This window comes from Chionomys nivalis, chromosome 20, assembly GCF_950005125.1.
Source record: "Chionomys nivalis chromosome 20, mChiNiv1.1, whole genome shotgun sequence".
Lineage (NCBI taxonomy): Eukaryota > Metazoa > Chordata > Mammalia > Rodentia > Cricetidae > Chionomys > Chionomys nivalis.
The window spans coordinates 53,911,776-53,931,827 of record NC_080105.1 but is presented as its reverse complement, the minus strand read 5'-3'; the positions used below and the strand labels follow the sequence as shown (position 1 = coordinate 53,931,827).

General features: G+C 44.9%; 1 protein-coding gene across 3 annotated transcripts in view; it reads left to right on the top strand.

Annotated features, from left to right (window-relative positions):
* Window positions 1-20,052, top strand: part of Dlgap2 (DLG associated protein 2) — a 677,680-nt gene that overhangs the window by 596,681 nt on the left and 60,947 nt on the right. The window lies entirely within an intron of this gene.

The window sequence follows — 20,052 nt, the reverse complement described above, 5'->3', positions numbered from 1 at the left end:
GTCCTGAAATGCACTATGTTCCACGGATGACCCGGAACTTTTGATCCTTCTGCCTCCACCTGTGTCTGATTCGAAGCCTCCGTTATACATCAGGACCTGGCACATCACCCCAACGTTTGCATTAAGAGGGACATGTTTCTATTCGAACAACAGCGTGGGTGTGTGACTGTCAGTGAGGACGCATCTGAGCAGGGGCTTTTCTGTGGACTCTCACTTCACAAGTGAGTGGTGAGATAACAGGTTTGGGTGAAGGTGGTGGAAATGGCTTGTTTTCACAGACATAAGATCAATAGACTTTGTGTATTTGTTCAAAGGCCCATCATTGATAAGCTTAGCTTCTGAACTATAAACAACTAAAGCCCACTGGGGAAATTAGCTATTGAACTATGCACAATAGAGTTGCTCTTGGCAGTTTCCCTGATGGCGTGCCCTGTGTGTCAGGGAGGCTGGTTATAAACGCTGAGAACCACCTGGTGTCTCCTCGCTTCCCGTCTTGAGATGCCCGTCCTGTGTAAGTGGGCAGCGGCAGGTGACAGGCTGCTCAGTGTTCTGTGTGCTCCTAGAGCTGCTCCCTGTGATGCACAATGAAACTTCAAAGCTCTGATCAGAGGGGTCAACTTTTGTATCCCCCACCTAGCCTGGTACTCAGTGCAGCAAGGCAGCAGCAATACCATAAATTCTCCCATTAAACCCAATAACTCGTGAGCACTAGCTTTCAGAATGACAATTTAAAAGTTGAATTGCTGCAGAATCTTACTGGGGGAGCCATGCAGCCTGGGGAGGCCCATGTGAGCAACCTCCTTTCTTGGAGAGCACAGAGGGGCTTCATGTAAATTGAACTAACCTTGTTCCTCAGTTTACCTCTATCCAGATCCAGCTGGGTTGGGGGCAGAGCCATTGCTATAGAGGAGGATGCTCTGGACTGCAATAAGACCAGACATAGAAACCACTTATGTTAACCGGAGCTTTTATTTTCTAATAAGCTACATAAATAGTCCATTTTTATTCTAGAGTGTATTTATATTCAAAGACTGTTTCAAATGAAATTGATTATTCTAAAATTGCATTCAAAATATAATTGTAAATAACTGGGTCTGACAGGCCTCTCATTATTGTTTCCTTTTCACACCATAGAATTTCCCAGCAGGAGTGACTGACAAACACCTCCTAGCTACAGAGTGATTCAGATGCTGAAAACAGACACGGGTTTGCTCATCTCTGTGAGAGACTGTTCTTGCCTGTGCACTGGCGGTTTGGGTACCTTTGGTAGTATTCAGGAAAGCAAATGTGAGGGGAGATGAGCTGGGCAGTTCGCTGGGGAAGGGTCTCAAGGCTGACCATCATCTCCTCCTCCTGCGCTCTTGGGACCCTTCGGTGTTTAAGCATTTCCTGTATCGCTGTGCCGTCCCATAAACTAGAAGGTGTCTGCAGGCTATTAAAGCTGCCTAGCCCAGGGGTAGGGAATGGAGGGGTGGCTAGAGGGGACTGGGCCTCTCGCTGTCAGTTATCAGTTTTTCTATTGAGTTATGTAATAGAAAATCCCTCCGTGAAAGCTGCAGATATCCTGCTATTGAAGTCGTTCCTCTTGGAAGAACAGAATTATTCTGCAGAGAGCTGTCTTGTCCTTCATCATTAAAGACTCAGTCCCCTCATTACTGGGTTGCAACGTGTCCACACTGTTCACAAAGACCCTGTCACATCCCAGAAACGTCCCTAAAACAGTGCATGATCCCAGGAAGTCTTGCTCAAAGGAAAATAAAACGACACAGCGACCACTGGAATCCTTGTTGCAGCTAGGAGCACGTGCCTCTAGGATGCTTGGGCGCAGCGATCAGGAAGTCCGCCTGAGGCAGGTGGAGTCCTGCCCATCTGCACACCAGCCCCTGCTGTGCACAGAGCACCGACCGACTGAGTTCTTACCACTCATTTAAATGTGAATTCTAAGCTACTACTGAATCCAATTTACTGCAGTTTTTAATTAGCTTACGTATCAGCGCTGAGATACTTGAATTACCAATTCAAGTCTGTTATTATGAAAAGTAGAGCTAATAATTTAATTTGAGCCCTTTGCTTTGTTTTGCTTAGTTGAATTAAAAATCAAAAGTCTAATAATGTTGAACCTTGCCTGAGCCATTCGGCAGTGGAGGCAGCGCTTTGCATTTGTAGAGAAAGGAAGACTGACTCAAAGCCACACTCACACTCGACATAGGTTGAGTTCTTCTGGTGGCATCAAAGTCCTGATGCATCTGTGTTTCCTTGGAGACACATGAGTCCTGGGAGGTTTAGTCTTGATGGTCAACTGGCCTGAACCGAGATATGACTGGGATTAGTGAGGACTGTCATGTGGGGCAGTTACTAGGAGAAAACCCCTCCCCCAAGGTGGGTGGAAGCTTCCAATAAACAGCTTAGACATCAGATCCCAGCACCTCCAGCCTTCCATTGTAGACTCGAAACCAGCGACTCTTCTGAGAGCTTCCGGGCATTCAACACATCCTTAAACCTACTGAGAGTCCTGGTTTGGGAACCTGGCTCTCTGAATCTCCAGCATCGAGAAAGACAGTCATGGTTGGACTATCCAGCCCCCCCCCGCTCAAACACACACATACAAACACGTGCACACACACACACATTCTATAGCCTTCGAATAGAGAAAAATGTTTAAACATTTTACATGAGAAAAAACTTTAAGATACTGACCAAAACAAACAAACAAAAAAGATACTGACCAATTTGAATTAGCTTTAATACAATTACACTAATTTAAGGCCAAAGGAAAGAAACCAACAAACCAAAAGTGCTGTCACCAAGCTAAATGGCAACAAAAATGGGAGGAAATTTTCAATGTGAGAATGCATGTTTATATTCTTAATATATAAAGACACCTTAGGAATCAAAAGAGAAAAGTTAATATAAACCCAATTATAAATAATTAAATCTTTCTGGAGAATACAGAGTTTGAAACTGAAAACCCTAAAATTTTTTTGAGGCAGGATTTTTCTGTATAGCCTGGCTGTCTGGAAACTCACTTTGTAGACCAGGCTGACTGACCTCAAACTCATAGAGATCCACCTGGCTCTGTCTCCCAGTGCTGGGATTAAATGAATGTACCTGGCCTAAAATTTAATCTGAAATTTTTTTCTATGATATAAAAACATGAAAGAATATAGCAGTACTCTCTTCTTGACTATGTGTCCCTTTGGAATACCTGAGAGCCCATCCTGAGGAGGCTGAGGTGGATGAGCGTGCTGTTGAAGACAAAACTCAGCAGGGTAGCTCTCAGAGACACAGAGAATTGCAGCAAGCATTCATCCCAAGCTGTTCAGGTTGGGCGGCATGGAAGAGACAGCTTTATCTCTGGGGGGAGGTCTACTAGCCCCACTCCATCCTAGACTCAGAGAAAATACTTTCCATAAGTTAAAGTGAATAAAGACTTCCCCAAACAAAATCAAACAAAACGCTGAGAAAGAATCAACTTGTAAAGAAGAAGAGTGAAGGGTTTCACCCCAGATTGAGTATCAGCCTTGCAGAGACTCCTCGCTGATGCAGACTCTGTCATGGAAGCTGAATTGTCAATCCCTTTGAAATTCTAACCTCCTTGACTCTGTTTCATTTTTCATTGTGGGTCCCCATGGTACATCTGGGCTGCCAAAGCCTCCTTCAAGAGCTTATAATGTGACTCAGTGGACAGAACGCTTGCCTCCATTCACAAAGTCCTGGGTTCCATTTCTAATACCGCACAAACTGGGGGTTGTGGTGATACTCACCTGTCGTCCTGCACTCTGGAGTTGGAGGCAGTAAGATCAGAAGTCGAAGGTCATCTTCAGCTACATAGCTAGTTTGAGGCCAGCCTGGACTATATGAGATCCTATCTCTTGTCTTAAAAAAAAATCCTTGTTTAGATCAGCCTGCAGATGCCCCCAGGCCTGACACTTGAATCACAGGCTGATCTCTCATCTGTATTTGTAGCCAGCCACGTGCCCAGCAGCACCCTGCACCATCCATGGCAGATTCTTCATGAGCTGTCTGACCTCTGAGTATCTGAGAGCTTTTAGTCCTTATCGTCAAACCCGATGCCAGCTGTTTCCTGAGCGCACCAGGGACTCTAGCACACCCCTTTCAACCACAAGCTCAAGATGGTCTCCTTAGAAAGTCTGGAGGAGATTCCCTTGCCATCTAGTCCGTGGGGGCACAGCATTTCTTGTCCATCCACTATCCTATTTCCCCTCTGTCGCTGTGATACAAGAGCCTGATCAAAAGCAATGGAGGAGAGGAAGCAGTTTACTTGGCTTACCATTCCAAGTAGCATCCCATCATGGGCGGGGGGGGAGGGGGTGGAGGTCGAGGCAGAAAATGAAGTCATTTTAAGTTCGGCACCAAGAGCAAAGGTAATCAACGCATCCTTGCATCCTTATCTGCTTGTCTTTCCTCATTCTCGTACTCTCCAGGGCCAGCCTGTGGAGTGGTGCTGCCCATACTCAGAGCAGGCCTTCCTGTTCCACTTAGCTTTCAAGGCGGGACAAGCCCTGCGGTCATAGCCACAGGCAAACCTGTTCTAGACAAGTCTTCAGTCCTTCACAGGACCCTCCTTGGGTGACTCTGGGCCATATCAAGTTGACAGTTAACATTAGCCAGCACAGCTCCTTACTGCGTTTCCCATGAGTCCACCTCCCAGGGAGGGCAGGGGCCATCTTCTGCTGCATTGCTGCCATGCAGTCATGACTCACCATATTGCTGAATGTATAAAAGTAATAATTTAGGAATCTCATGCATGGACCATTGCTACGAAACCCAACAAATAAACTGTTACTAGAGACACCTGTGAAGTAACCAGCCTTAAAAAGTGACCACAGCAACCGGCAGGACAGGAGAAGCCTGTACAGCCAATCCATGCTTACCTGCTTCTTACACTCTGCGTTACTAATCAACGGAGCCGATGCCTCCCGATAGCACACCTAAACCGGCAGTGTTTCAATTAGCAGGAAGCCGTATGCTCCCTGGTAGACGGTTCCTCTCCCATGGTTTCTATGGCTATCCGATAGCTTCCAGATTCATAATTTCTGTTGGAGGCCAGGGTGGGTTTCAGTGCCAGGCCGTGTGAAGCTCTTGCCAGCTCTGTGCCTGTGTTTGCATCTCTGAGTCCAGCTCTGCAGTGCCAGGCGGCTCATTGTGACCCCAGCAGGGACATGGCTTCTGGGAGGTGGCTGAACACTTGGCATATGCCTTTCAGGTCTCTGCCATCGGGAAGCAATGCCTCGGCACACTTGGCAGTCTGTGACATCATGCCTGCACCCCTGTGCTGCCAGGGTCTCATCCCTGGTTGTTACAGGAATTCCTCCTGCATAGCTCTAACCTTATTCCAGTTGTTCTACAGATTCTTCACATTCTACCTGACCTCAGTTTCTATGTACACCCTTTTGAAAGTCCCGTTTTAGTATCTTTTTTCCTGACAATTTGCCATTCTTAAAGTCTAATTTTAAAACAAAGAGGCTAGACTGATAGCTCCATTGATGAAGGGCTTTCTGTGCGAGCTTAAAGAACTGAATTCAGAGCCAGGTGGTGGTGGTAGTGCACTAATCCCAGCACTCGGGAGGCAGAGGCAGGTGGATCTCTGTAAGTTCAAGGCCAGCCTGGAATACAAGAGCTAGTTCTAGGACAGGTTCCAAAGCTACAGAGAAACCCTGTCTCGAAAAACAAAAAACAAAACAAAACAAAACAAAAGACCTGACTCCAATCCCCAGAAGCTGCATAAACTAAGTGGGACATCCTTCTCCAGTGACTAGCCCTATAACTCTAGTCCTCAATCAAGGAAATGTCCCTTTGGAATAGACAAGTCATTAAAAAAATGATAACCAAACAAAATGCAGAGTTGTGGATCCCAGTCCCAATGGATACATACACAAAACAAGTCCCCCACCAGAGGTTCAGGAGTCATTTTGAAAGAGCAGGGAGAAAGATTGTAAGGGTCAAAAAGGATCAAGGAATTTGCTGTGAGACTTGTTGAACAATGTATATACACACAGATATATATACATATACATACATCTAGCAACAATTAATGAAAAAGGATACCATGAATGTGAAAGAGAGCAAGGAAGGTTTGGAAGATGGAAATGATGTAACTATATTATAATCTTAAAAAATAAATAATGAAAAAGCTAGGCGTGAAGGCCAGTGAGATTACTCCATGTTCAAAGGACGTCCCTGTCAAGGCCAACAACATGAGTTTGATCCCTGAGCGGGGAAAGACCTGTGGTGACCCACAGTTGTAATCCAAGCACTGAAGAGGTATAGAAAGGTGGGTACCTGGGGTTCACTGGCCAGCTAGACCAGCCCAATTAGCAAATCCCAGGCTGGGAGAGATCCAGTATCAAAAAGTAATATGGATAGCAGCTGAAGAATGACCCTGACTTTGACCTCTGGCCTCCACACCCACAAGCACACACATATCTGGACGTATACAAATAATCCTCAACCTTCCACGTGCACACACGCATACACCCAAGCTATGAACCATAAAGCAAATACAGGCTGGAGATGGAATGCAGTTCAGTGGTACAGCGTGTCCTAATTATGTGTGAGGCCCTGCATTTGATCCCCAGTAAGAAGGAAGGAAAAAAGAAAGAAAGAAAGAAAGGAAGGAAGGAAGGAAGGAAGGAAGGAAGGAAGGAAAGAAAGAAAGAAAGAAAGAAAGAAAGAAAGAAAGAAAGAAAGAAAGAAAGAAAGAAAGAAAGAAAGAAAGAAACCTAGCAAGATGGCTTCTCATATACGAGCAGCTGCCACCAAGCCTGAAGGCCCAAGTTCAGTCTTTGGAAGTAGAGAACAGACTCCTGCAAGTTGTCCTCTGACAACTTGTCCATGACATGGCAGGAGCATGCATATATGGATGTATGTGCATACATGCATGCATAGATACACACATAAACATATGCATGTTCATTCATTCATTGATTTAAATATTTCATTAGTCCTTTGAGAATGTCACTCGCTGTATTTTGATCATGTTCACCCCTCTGCTGCTGTAGGAATTCCTACAGCCAGTAGCCTTTAAGCTACCCGCCCACTTGGGCGTGGCCTCTTATACTATTTATCGGGATGTAAAGTGCTCGGCTGGCCTCTTTTCTGGCTGCGGGATTCAGTTGCTGTTCTTAGTTCCAGCAAAGGATTGTGTTTTGTGAGTCTACCCCTGAATAAATAACCCTCTAGTATTCTCAATTCTGAGCTAGCGTGGGATTTCTTTTAAGCATCCATCTTCACTCCACATCTCCTCCCAGACCTCCTCCTCCTTTCATCCCAATCAACTTTGTCTCCTTATTTTTCTAAAGCTACTAAATCCGTTCATGCTGTGCTTATAGGTATGGTCTTCCGCCTGAAAGTGGTTGACCACCAGGGGTCACACCCTTATAACAAATGCTCCCCCTTCCTGGCAGCTATCACTCAGCAAAGGCTTGGGGTGGACTTGATGCCTACCTCCCCACTCCATGCTGGGAATTTGATTGGCATGCGCTTACTCAGGCCCTGTGCATGCTGTTACAACCCCCGTGAGTCATCTGTGAAACTGCTCTGCTCTATCCAGAGAACATTATTTCGCTGGTGTCATCTTTTGTCTCCAGATGCCAGCATCTTTCTGCTCCCTCTTACACGGTGATTTCTCAGCCTTGGGATGAGGGCCATAGCATAGATACCCCATTCAGGGCTGAACATTCCATAGTCTTACTCTGTACCCCTGATCAGATGTGGTCTGTGTGCTAATTGCCATTTACATTCACATTTACTTCGCAGAAGCCTTTTTAATGAGGTTTGAGAGGTGAATTAATCTAAGAGTATAGCCATAAGATACTAGAAGTTGATTGACCCTATAGCCATTTGCTATAATAGTAGATTCACCTCTGGTACCTATGACTTATCAAGGCACAGGTTCTTGGACCAGTAATGGGATATATTGCATCTTGTGACGCAGGTCTTAAATCCGATCAGAAAGTCATTGGTTGCTTTTATGATATTCATGCCAGTATTGTACCAGTGATGGTGTATTGCCAGGCCAGCCATTGTTAGAGCCCATCGGGATCACTGTGGGGGTAGGATTGGCGTTTCCTTTTCTCCTCTAGCAGCGTGAGAGCCCTTTCAGAATGTTGAAAGCTAGCCAATGGTGTTGAAGCTACAGGGTGAGCACCAGCTTGGCGTCCCCATGTTCTGTGGCTCAAGTCCATGGTGTCTTCAGCAATAGGTCTTACCAGCAAGTCCTAGAGGGTAACAAAGAACAATGGCACCAGTCTGTAATGTTTAGGGTCTACAGAGCCTCACATGTCAGAAACTTGAAAAGATGTTGGGCCTTTTTAGTTGTTAACCTGTGGTATCTAGTAAGGACATTAAAGGGTAACTCTGCTTAATCTCTTTTATATATGGATGGATGGATGTATACATATGTCTGTGGAAACTTCTGTGGCATTTTTTCCCTATGATTATGCCTAGAGGTCTTTAATGTTGATGCCCCCTCCCTGTTCTACCTCCTCCACTCTGTCTTCCCACCCCCACCCTAGTTCACCCTTTCAGCTCCATGGTTTCCCTCCATCTTCACTGTGTGCTGTCTTCTCAGCCTTGAAAGCCCCCACATGGCACCTTAGTAGACTCCTGGTCTCTATGAGTATTCTAGCTGAAACACACACATCTGAAGATTAAAGAGAACATCTTAAAAATGAGAGAGAACATTCAACATTTGCCTTTTGGGGTCTGGGTGACCTCACTCAAAACGATTGTTTCCAACTCCACCCATTTACCTGAAAAGTTTTATGTGTTTGTTTTTTAACAGCCAAACAAGATTTTCTCGTGCAAATATGCAACATTCTCATCATCCATTCATCGACGGATGCACACACACACACATAAAAATAAGCAAATAAGTAAATTCAGTCTAAACATTTTCACAGTAAAAAGAAAGAGCCACAGCACTGATTGCGGCAAATGTTGTCATTAGCTACGTTGTCCAACCCAAATGTATAATGCATACTTCTAACCAGCAGTCTATCAAGACATGCCATATTTGACCCATCGTGCGATGCAGGGCCAACCGAAAGAGCAGCACAGTCTGTAAGTTAGCACAGCAGTTAGTCACAGTAAGAAATTCTCCCAAAGGGATGTCTGTGGTAAACCCAAGGTCATGACAGTTCTTCTGCACAGGGTGCACCCTCTGTGCCATATCAGGGCCAGCTTCAGAGCACATCCACCAGCTAATTAAGTGAACTATTAAATCAATTGTTTAAATTGTGAAATTAATTACACTCATGGCAAAAGCCTAGCACAAGCATAATTGCATGAAGTAGAGTGTGCCTATGTCGACATCGCATAGATCCCACTGCCTAGATACTGTTACGTGCATGCAAGCACATACATGCAGGTATATATTATAAACTTAAGATGGGATCATAAGTGTCCTATGCACTGTTTTCCTCTCTGATATTTTATTATCTGTCAACTACAACTGAAACACGCTACCAGGTTAGCGACTTAAGACAAAATGAATTTACTGTGAGAAAAGGTTGGGTCCAGGGCCTGCCATGGCTGCCCCTGCACCATTGCTGGTGCCAGTGAACTCCACCCTTTACTGGAGCCTCTGGGGAGGAAACTGGCTTCCCCTCAGGACAAGCTGCTGCAGTGTAAGGTAGACACCCTCAAGTCCCTGCTGACAGTCACCCAGCATTAGCTCCCCACTCGTAGAGACACCCGCAGAAGCATGTTCTAGATGGTGGCTTTGGCTTCGTACCCACAGCCAGCTAGAGAGAAAACCCATTTCATCTTCAGGACTCTTCTGTGTCATTCCCTCATGGCTCCTCTTGTGTGCCTCTTCTGACTTGGGGGCATCTAAGAGAGCAGTGGTCCCATCTGGATGATCTGGGTTATCCCTCTACCTTGAAGTCTGATGATTAGGACCTTGTTTACATCTAGTCATCTTCCCTCTGGCCATGTAGTTATGACATATTTGTAGGGGCATCGGTGAGAGAGGAAGGTCATAATGTCAGAAGCCTACCTACACAGCAACCACAAGCAACCTTCTCTCACAGCCCTATACATCCTGATATAAACACTGATCTGGATGCGGTAGGCTGTAATTTAAGTCCTCACTTCATTGCCGGGGAACTTTAAGTTTTCATGATTGCCAACAGAGCTGCAAGCGATGCTGCAAATGACGCTGACCTACTTACTTCCTGCCCAGTTCTCTTTGGCAACACAACAAAGAAATTCTCCTGGGGTGTGTCCGCCTCCAAATCTTTCATCTCTGTCAGGGCAAAGGAAGGCGGTTCTGGATAGCTTGAAAGCAAATCCACATTACCTAATGCATCCACACTTTAGCGCCTTGTCTCCGTGAAGTCCAGCGGGAGAGGAACGGGGACGCATCCCAGGCTGGCGGACTGCCTATCTCCCTGAAAGCATTAACAAGTTGCTTTCTTAGAAACACATGTCCCGAAGAATGTCTTGGGACTCTCTTAATTTTGAGACCATTTAGTTTTGAACACAATATCTGTCTTTCTGCAGAAACCCATTGCTGATGTATCTGTCCACAGAAATCATTCCATCTTAAGAATAGGGCCTAGAGCATCCCTCTGCACTTGTTTCCGAGGAGAGATGACATTGGTTACAGTGATCTGTCAACCAGAGGTTATCCGAGAGAGAAAGTGGCCTTCTAGGGAGAGGCCAGAAGCAGCAGGCCTAAGGACCATGTCACACAGCCAGCACAGACTGGCTTTTCAATTTTCTTTTGTGTTCCTGTTTCCTAATTTATCTATTTCTTCTGTCGTTGTTAATTTTCCCAGTAAATTCCTTGTATCTTTTTTTTTGTACTTCCACCAGATGTGGGTGCTTAGTAATTAATTTGTTGTGAAAAGCTAAGGACTATGAGTCTTCCCAGGGATGCATCTTTAGCAGATCTCATATGTGCTGGCACACAGTGTTTCTATTTTCTAGAAATCCTGCAATTTTTATTTTGATTTTTATTTTCACTAAGGGATTAATGAATGAATGAAGGTGAGGTAGGCGTACTGGTGAAAACAGTTACTCTTAATAATTTTTCCTTCTGATTATATTTACCAATAGAAATGTAAATTGCTTAATACTGGCCTCTTTTAACTCTCTCAGGCAGAAATCCATTTAAACACATTACATAAAGTTTCCCTTTCTTCTAGTTTCTGATCCAACTCCGTATCCTAATTTTTCATTCATGTGGCACTCACAGTGACCAAATGCATTCTGTACCACCAATCATGCAGTGAACACGTCTTGGCTCACCCTCATCTACTAGTAACTTACATATTCCTCCAGGGGACCCAGCCCTGTGCAGAGTTCACTTGAATGGTCAAGACAATGGGATCTGTTTAGCTCACTGTCTCCTTTGGGGTATGACACCTCATTATACCAACTCATGTATTTATTCATTCAGAAAGTAAGAACGTTCAAGGCTGGCTCTGTAAATCAGCAAGTGAATAAGGCCTTAAAGAAGTGTGAAGGGAGTGGGGACACTCACAGGGCACCTGCACCAAGACACTCGATTAAAAATTACAAAAGGCCTGTAAAATTAAATTTTAATAATTGCATCTCTTTGTGTTTTGACTTGAATTAAAGCTGCTTTCAAAATCGCTTTCCATGAGCAGCTTGGCAATGTGTGCTTTAAAATACACACTTTGATTTCTCTCTGGGTTCTAAGGAAGCAGGAGACTGTGGGAAATAGTGAAATAAAGCAGGAAATCTCAGGATAAGCAGTCCCCGGAAGCCAGGATGGCCCACCTCCCAAAAGGAGTGGTAGCCATGTATTACCCTGGCTCAGCCCCATTCCAGGGTTTGTCTCTCTCCCAAGGGAAGTTACAGATTCACTGTTTCCTGGGATACACATCTGTCTTTGGTACTTTCACACTTCCACAGTGGTCCTGGGGACATACAATGAGCCTGTGTATTGTTTTCCTGTCTCTGTCTCTGTGTGTCTGTGTGTGTGTGTCTTTTTCTCTCTCCCTCTCTTCCTCTGTTCTTTCTCCCTCCTTTCCTCTCTCTTCCCTTCCTATCCTCCCCTATCTCTGTCTCTATCCCCTCTCTCTCTCTCTCTCTCTCTCTCTCTCTCTCTCTCTCTCTCTCTCTCATCCTTCTTTGCTAGTACCTACCCCTACTCCAAGCTTCATCAATCATGTGTGTGGTGGAAGGGCGAAGTTCGTGATAGTGTAGTCTTGTTGGAACTCACAAGACAGGAGATATTGGGCACAGGGACCTGGGCTTGTGAGTATTCCAGGGAGAAGACAGGACCCTGAGGAAGGATTGCTCTTCATCATCCAGGGGAACAGAGTCAGGAAAGGCCAGTGATCCAAGGTGGGGACCTACACCACTTTTCGTGAGCGGCAGTGACCTAAGGTGAAAATGCACCTGACTCAGGAGAGTCAGAGTCCGTGGTGACCAGTGAGCCAAGCTGGGAATATCTCTCTCCATTCAAGGGAGGAAGGATCCCGTATGGTGAGAACAGTTACCCCAAAGGAGTCTGTAGTTGACATTAGTCATAAAACCAGCAGGTCAGAGGTGGGAGAACAGAGCATGTTGGTCATGTTATTGCACACCCCTGATCATCTTCATTGGAGGTTGTAAAGGAGCCAATGATTGGAGAAGATTGGTGTAAGCATCTTGTTCCAGTTGTAATGAGAATTCTGCTGGTCAAAATATTAGGAAAACCACCAGGGGAGAGGCGGGGAGGCCAGCTGTAGGGTCCCCAGGAACATAGACCCTCTTCCTCGCGTAGCAAAGTCCTCACCAGCACTGCAGACAGAGAAATGGGATGTTTCACATTCTGGATACTGTGTCTGTGAAGCCAGAAAAAACCTCCCTGAAGGCTTGGATAGTAAGGCAAGAAACAAGGAACCAGTGACACCACCAAGGCTTGGAATCTCGGTCTAAAACCAGAGATAGAGGGTCCAAAGACCTCCGGTGGGGAATATGGGAGATTGGGCTCAGTTTGTGAAGCCTAAGTAGGTAGGACAAGGGCCTCAGGCCTGAAGATGTCTTGCAGTCATCAGAAATGTGGGCATGGACCCCAGCCTTCTGGAAGACAGTAGAAGGGATGTGGGTCTCAGCCCTGAAAACAGCAATGAAGCAACCAAGGACGTCAGTCATGCAGAGGACCATGGGAAGGCATGGGCCTTGGCTTTGCAGAGAACAGTGGGATAGACAGGTGTCAGTCATGAAGAGGACGCAATGGGATAGATTAGACACGGTCTTCTCAGCTTGGCAGAAGACACCGGGGTATCCCTGAGTCTCAAGCATGCAGAGGAGAGTGCAGTGGGTGATGATTAGGACTGTGTCTCTGCCTCAGGTACTTGTTGGGACCTAGTAAACAACTTTCAATGCCACTCACTGTAGATCAAATTAAATTAAAAGGCATCAAACTACATGCAGGAAGTGGGCGCCCCAAGTCTCTAACCAGTTATGTAGATCAGGGACAAGTATACCGTTAACTCATCCCCCTGTCCACTGTGGTTCATAACTGCTTATGTCATGAGACTTCTGGCCAGCAGTGTGTACTGAGTGCTATCTGTGGCTGCCCTCGGTTATGAGTATGGTTTTTGAGGGAAGGGTGGGGGTCACAGAAAGACTCCATTTCTCAGCCTTTCTGAGCTCTGAGAACTGTATCTCACTGAGCATCTAATCTGAGCCACCACACTTTGAGACAGAGCTTGAGACTGACATCATTCAGATGAGACACTGGTGTCACTGCTAACCCATCATCACATCCACACACTAGCCTGGAAGCAGAGGCTGCCCAGCTCCCTGGGGTTCCACACACAGATGGGCCTGGATCACAACTCCTAACTCTGAGACATACAGATTTCCCATCTCCGTGATATTTGCCCAAGAAGCGGGTCTGGGGAGGGGTAGGAAGCTTCTGTATCAAGAGTTTCCTGGCAGGAAGCTGTGGTTCAATATTTGCTCATTTAATATTTGATGAGATTCCGTGAGAGTTATTAAACTCTAGTCACCTCCGTGTGCAGTGTCTTCCGCGTCTTCCCAACCCTGGAGACTCCTGTCTCCTCACCCATACCCCAGTGCCCACCTTCCCCACAGATGCCTGAGACAGAGCAGGATAAGATAGGTACACACTGAGGCATAGAACAGCAAGGAGAGGAAGATGATGGCCATCTCCTCTCTTCATGTGCTGTGGTTGTTCTCTGGACCATTCCAGATCTGCATTACTATCATGGAAAAAAATCTTCAATGAATTATTGTTTCTTGGAAATGCAGAATAAAGAAAATTCACCTTCCAACTCCAGAAAACATTTGTTATGATTTGTAGATGGATTTTTTTTTAAGATCTAGATCTCTAAACAGTTCCTAAGAGGCTCCCTGACCATCTGACCAAGTAGACTGTATTCTTCACATATAATCTGGTCTGTAAAACACCTGTCTTGTCTCTTTAAAAAGGAGTTTGGGGGCGTGCCATACCCTGCCGTGTCCCCTCTCTGGAAGTGGGCAGTGTCTGTGGAGGGTCTGGAATGACATCAGAATTCCCTGAACACAGTGCTGCTGCTGGGAGGTGTGGCTTTCCTGTTCCTTCTTGGTACTTGTGACAGATGGTACAGTGTCATCCTCTCTGCCATCAGCCAGAGCTGGCTCATCACCCTGCAATGGGGGTTTCGTCACCTCCACTGCTGGAAAGTGTTACCTTTACTTCAGTCTGCTGACCCCGAACACTACACCCTAAGACAACAAGCCCTGTGTGACTGTGGCTTCTTTGGAATCTGCAACTCTCAAGGTTGCCCATATCCTCTGACCTCACCCAGAGGTTCCCTTCCTTGCACCTTTGGAGGGAAGGTAATAAAAATGTTCTTCACTTGGAGGCCACATTCCAGCAGACCTCCATGTGGCCCTTCAGATGGTCTTCAAAGATCCAGAGAATCAGGATTCTCTGTCTTCACTGAGGGCCTCCTCACAGCTAAGGCAATAGCCTAAGAAAGCTCTGAATTCAGTAGCCTGGCAGCCTAGAGACAGCACACACCAGATGCCTTGCTGTAGGCACAGGCTGTGACCTTGTTTGCTCCAGGGTACCATTCAGGATGAACTGCTCAGTTAGCAACTTTAAGATTTTCATGCCCCAGTCATTTCAAGGCTGCTCCATCTGCAAACCCCTGACCCAGGACATGACATTTCCATTTAAGGGGGAAATGGAGTGTGTAGCCACAGGGAAGGGAATAGCAGCGTGCTAAGGCCAGTAGCATTCAGCTCTGGGGACAGCCTGCTGGCCTCTCTCTGTCCATTAAGTTATTAATTCACCATGGAGCCGTGATCATCCACTGCAGGTGTGTGAAAACATAACTGGAAATTACACAGTCGTTCTGCCAAAATCTCAGCTCTGTTCTGTGCTCAGGGACTCAGCCATGTGATCGCCTCTCAATGAAGCCATTCTTTTCTACAAAGTCAGGCCAGATATAGCTTCCACTGAGGTCACATCCAGTCCCAAAAGAGGAAAGTGCATAGCTTAATAATACCACCCTTCTCTATTTTGTGCCTTCTTAGAAAAAATAGATTATAGGGAAGGCTAGTTGAATTTTTACAAAACATCTCAGAAATAATGACTGCCACAGGATTAAATTTCTGCCTTCTACTCGAGTTAGCCTCAGCAGGCCTTAGTGGAGGCATGACTAAAGGTCTTGGAGCCAACTGTGTTTTCAGTGGAAATGGACCTAAGGGAGCCTTTTAGCACAGCCAAGGGGCCTCAGAAGACAAGACAGTGCCCGCTGTTACCTGCTTCCTCAAGTGCGCATTGTCTGGGAAACCAGCTGGTCACTATGCATGTCCTCCAGGAGCGTATGTGGGCTCTGCCAGGATGCTAAACAGAAAGAAAACAAACTGAGTCTGCAGGAGAGAACCGTGTGATGGACTTGGCATACTCCCAAGAACCGCCACAGACAGCCCTGTTGGAAGGCTTTGTACCTGGGAAGTAAGTCAGCTTGCAGTTGGCTTAGTGTGCACAGTGTGCCAGTGGGGGGTATGTTCTCACAGGGAATGTTGCTGACCTCAGTCAGACAGGGACACAAAGGCAAGAGCTGGTGGCATAGCCACCCATAGAGTGTGTGTGTGTGTGTGTGTGTGTGTGTGTGTGTGTTGACTCTGATCAATGGTTTGATTCTGTTTTGGGTGACAGGTTGTCAAAGAGCCTGGGCACTCCCTGCGGGAGCCTTGGCACACATCTAAACTTCCCCACAAGGAGAAGGAATCCTTTAGCATCTCGGTCTACGGTAGGAATCGGCATAAACTCCCCTAAAATCAGCACCCAGCAGGCCAGGCAATAATGACACGAAGCTGCCCAAACAAATAGCAAATGCCAACTTGGCTTTAAAATGTAGATTGGACTCTAGAATGGTGACTTGTGTCTAACTAACCTGCCTACAGGAGACAAACTCTGGAATACACACATACACTGGTTCCAAACAAAAGTAAACGAGGAGTGGAAGATGCTCGTATTCCAGAAGAGAAAAGCCCTTCCCTCTCATCACTCCCCACAGTCAGAAGGACCTGCTGTTTTCTTTCTCAGGTTTAAGTAGCAAGGACTTCAGCAGAAGCCACTGTCCTATGGAGCTAATATATTAAAAGATGGGATTTGGGCTGCCGTGGTGGCAAGAAAGATGCACATAAAGATGGAACCATACAGGAGAAGACCTCAGTACCTTTGTAAGAAAGAAAAATGTGTAGCCCTAAACCAAATTTAGGACTCAGCTGAACCCCACAGGAAATTTATGGTGAGTGTCTTCTGGGCAGCACTTGGAGCCTCCCACAGACCTATTCCACATCACATGAGCCAAGATAGCTCAAGACACCAGACAGAGTAAATAACAGCATCCATAAGAAAATAACAAAATCCAGGTCCTCCACCAACCATGTCTGTTATGAAGAAAGAAAAGGGAGGGAGGGAAGAAGGGAGGGAGGGGAGAAGGGAGAAAGGGAGGGAGGGAGGGAGGGAGGGAGGGAGGGGAGAAGGGAGAAAGGGAGGGAGGGAGGGAGGGAGGGAGGGAGGGAGGGAGGGAGGGAGGGAGGGAGGGAAGGAAGGGAGGAGGAAGCAAGGACCCAATCAAAACAAATCTGAGAAACACTGAAAAGAACTCTAAGGCAGGAGCCGTAGTCTCCTGCATGATATAAAGCAGCCATTTTATAGCCAGAGCTCTTAAAGGATAAGGTTGTCTAATTGTCTTATTTTGGCTAGCACATTATCAGCTGTCTAACTTACTGGGGTTTGCTGTGGCATTTCAGCAATATGCACACATACACTGAACCTTCCAACTTCCTTTACCCACCTTGCTCTTGAATATCCTGCCTGCTTCAGCGCTGGCTATCCTACTGCCTAGTCAACTTGTTCTTAATCTCCTATGGATGGTAAAGAGCATGTGCTATTTGCCTTTCTGCATCTGCTTAGTTTCATTAAACATAATGTCCTCCAGTGCCAGCCGTTCTGATGGAGGATATAATTCTTCACTGTGGCTGAATAATACGCCATCATTGATAGATAAACATGTGCATAATTGGTGGCCAGCAGAGACCTATGTAGCCAGCTAGGCTAATCTGAAACTTGACTATTGTGAATAGATAATGGTTAGTGTGAGTGTGATGCAGATCCTTGAGACAGGAACCTTCTAAGACCACACACATGTGCCTCAGGACTCAGATCATCCAAAGTCAGCCTGAAGCAGAGGTTCTGAAGCTCATTGTCTCACATTTTTGGTGGTTAATGACATGGACACACAGAAGCAAGGACAGTCAAAGCAAAGCTTAACATCATTTTTTCCCAAAGAATATAAACAAATGATATTTACTCAAATTATTACTCAGGAAATGAATGCAAAATAGACACGCAGTGATGGATCACTTTACATGAAGTAGAATAGATAGGATAAAAGTAAAAAGTGGCCAAGATTTAGAATTACACACCAGTTCTAATCCTAGATGTATACACAGTTGAAATGAGGTTCAATGTTGATGGCAACATTTTTCATAAATAAATACCCAAGTGCAGAAACAACTGATGGTTGTTAACAAAATGAATGGATGAAAGAACAAGGACTATACATATAATGGGTAATATTTGGCAATAAGGAAGCCATGCATAAGTGTTTATGATTCTGTTTATATGAAACATCATGTATTGGCAAATCTACAGATTCATTAGATTCAGTGTGGCTAAGGGCTATGGAAAGGAGGGAATGGAGAGGTCAGGATGATCTTGAACTCATGATCTTCTGCTCTGAGCCCTTGAGTACTGGAAGGAAGTGCAGGCATACACTGTACGTCCATACTTAGTAAGTCTTTGAAAGAAAAACACAGTGACTTATTTTCAAAAGTTATATTCCGTTATTCTGTTGTTTATTCTTTATGATTTCAGTGTCCTGTGTAACTTCAAGATTTGCTGTAGCATTTCTTTAAAGTGTATTTGCTTTACCTGATCATTCCAGTTTTATGCTCCAATAATTCTTTTATCTTTTTTCACTTTTCCCTTGGCTTTTACAGATGCTTTCTTGTTACCCTGTGTCCTGAAGCACTTTTGACCATAGTTCCTGGAAATTCCTTTCACTAATGATTAGTTTTCCTCAAGAAATTGTTGTTTTTCTTAAGCAAACAGCCTGAAGATTTTATTTTTCTGGTATGCCACTATGGTACAATTTATAGTAGAGGATTTCTATTTTTTTTTTTTTTTTTTTTTTTTTTTTTGTTTTTCGAGACAGGGTTTCTCTGCGGCTTTGGAGCCTGTCCTGGAACTAGCTCTGTAGACCAGGCTGGTCTCAAACTCACAGAGATCCGCCTGCCTCTGCCTCCCAAGTGCTGGGATTAAAGGCGTGCGCCACCATCGCCCGTAGAGGATTTCTAAAGTCTTAAATCACACACAGTTTGTGTTGAACTGTTTAGTGATAAGGACAAGGTTTCTGTAGTAGCTCTAATCTTGTTCCTATCATCAAATATCGAAGTAAGCACTTCATGAGATTTAACACAATTCCTTTAGAGGACAGGTCAGCAATGATGTGTAAAGCCTGAACACTGAAGCCAATTAGAAAATGATGGAACAGCAAGTGTTCGATTTCAACTAACGCAAACATGTTTGTACATGAAAAGTAAACCACTTTCTTCAACATTCTAGACCTACATTGATGAGATAATTTAATACCATATCCTTTTCAGTTATTTGTAATTATATAGAATTCTCTTGGGAACTTCATATTAGGTATATTATGTCTTGGAGATTTTTTTATGTCAGCCTAAGTGGGTTTTCTTTATTGATTTTATTGAGCTATACATTTTTCTATGCTCCCCTCCTTGCCTCTCCCTCCCTTTCAACCCTATCCCATGGTCCTCATGCTCCCAATTTACTCAGGAGCTCTTGTCTTTTACTACTTCCCATGTAGATGAGACCCATGTATGACTGTCTCTCTTCCTCATTGTTGTCTATGTTCTCAGGGATTGTGATTTATCTACAGGCTGGTTTTCTTTGCGTTATGTTTAAAAACCACTTATGAGTGAGTACATAAAATAATTGTCTTTCTGCAACATCTCCTGAGGAAATTGGAAGCATGGGGACCTTGGGGGAGGGTTGAAGGGAGGAGGGGAGAGGCAGGAAGGGGAGCAGAGAAAAATGTAGAGCTCAATAAAAATCATTAAAGAAATAATTATGGGTTTTCTGGAATCAGTGTTGCTGTTGAATTCTAGTTTTAAGCCACGGTGATCTGATAAAATACATGGGGTTATTCCAATTTTTTTTTGCATCTGTTGAGGTTTGTTTTGTTACTGAGTATGTGGTCAGTTTTTGAGAAGGTTCCATGATGTGCTGAGAAGAAGGTATATTCTTTTGTGTTTGGATGGAATAGTCTATAGATGCCTGTTAAGTCCATTTGAATTATAACATCTGTTAGTTCCCTTATTTCTCTGTTAAGTTTTTATCTGACTGACCTGTCCAGTGGTGAGAGTGGAGTGTTGAAGTCTCCCACTATTAGTGTGTGGGGTTTAATATATGATTTAAGCTTTAGAAGTGTTTCTTTTATATGTGAGGGTGCCCTT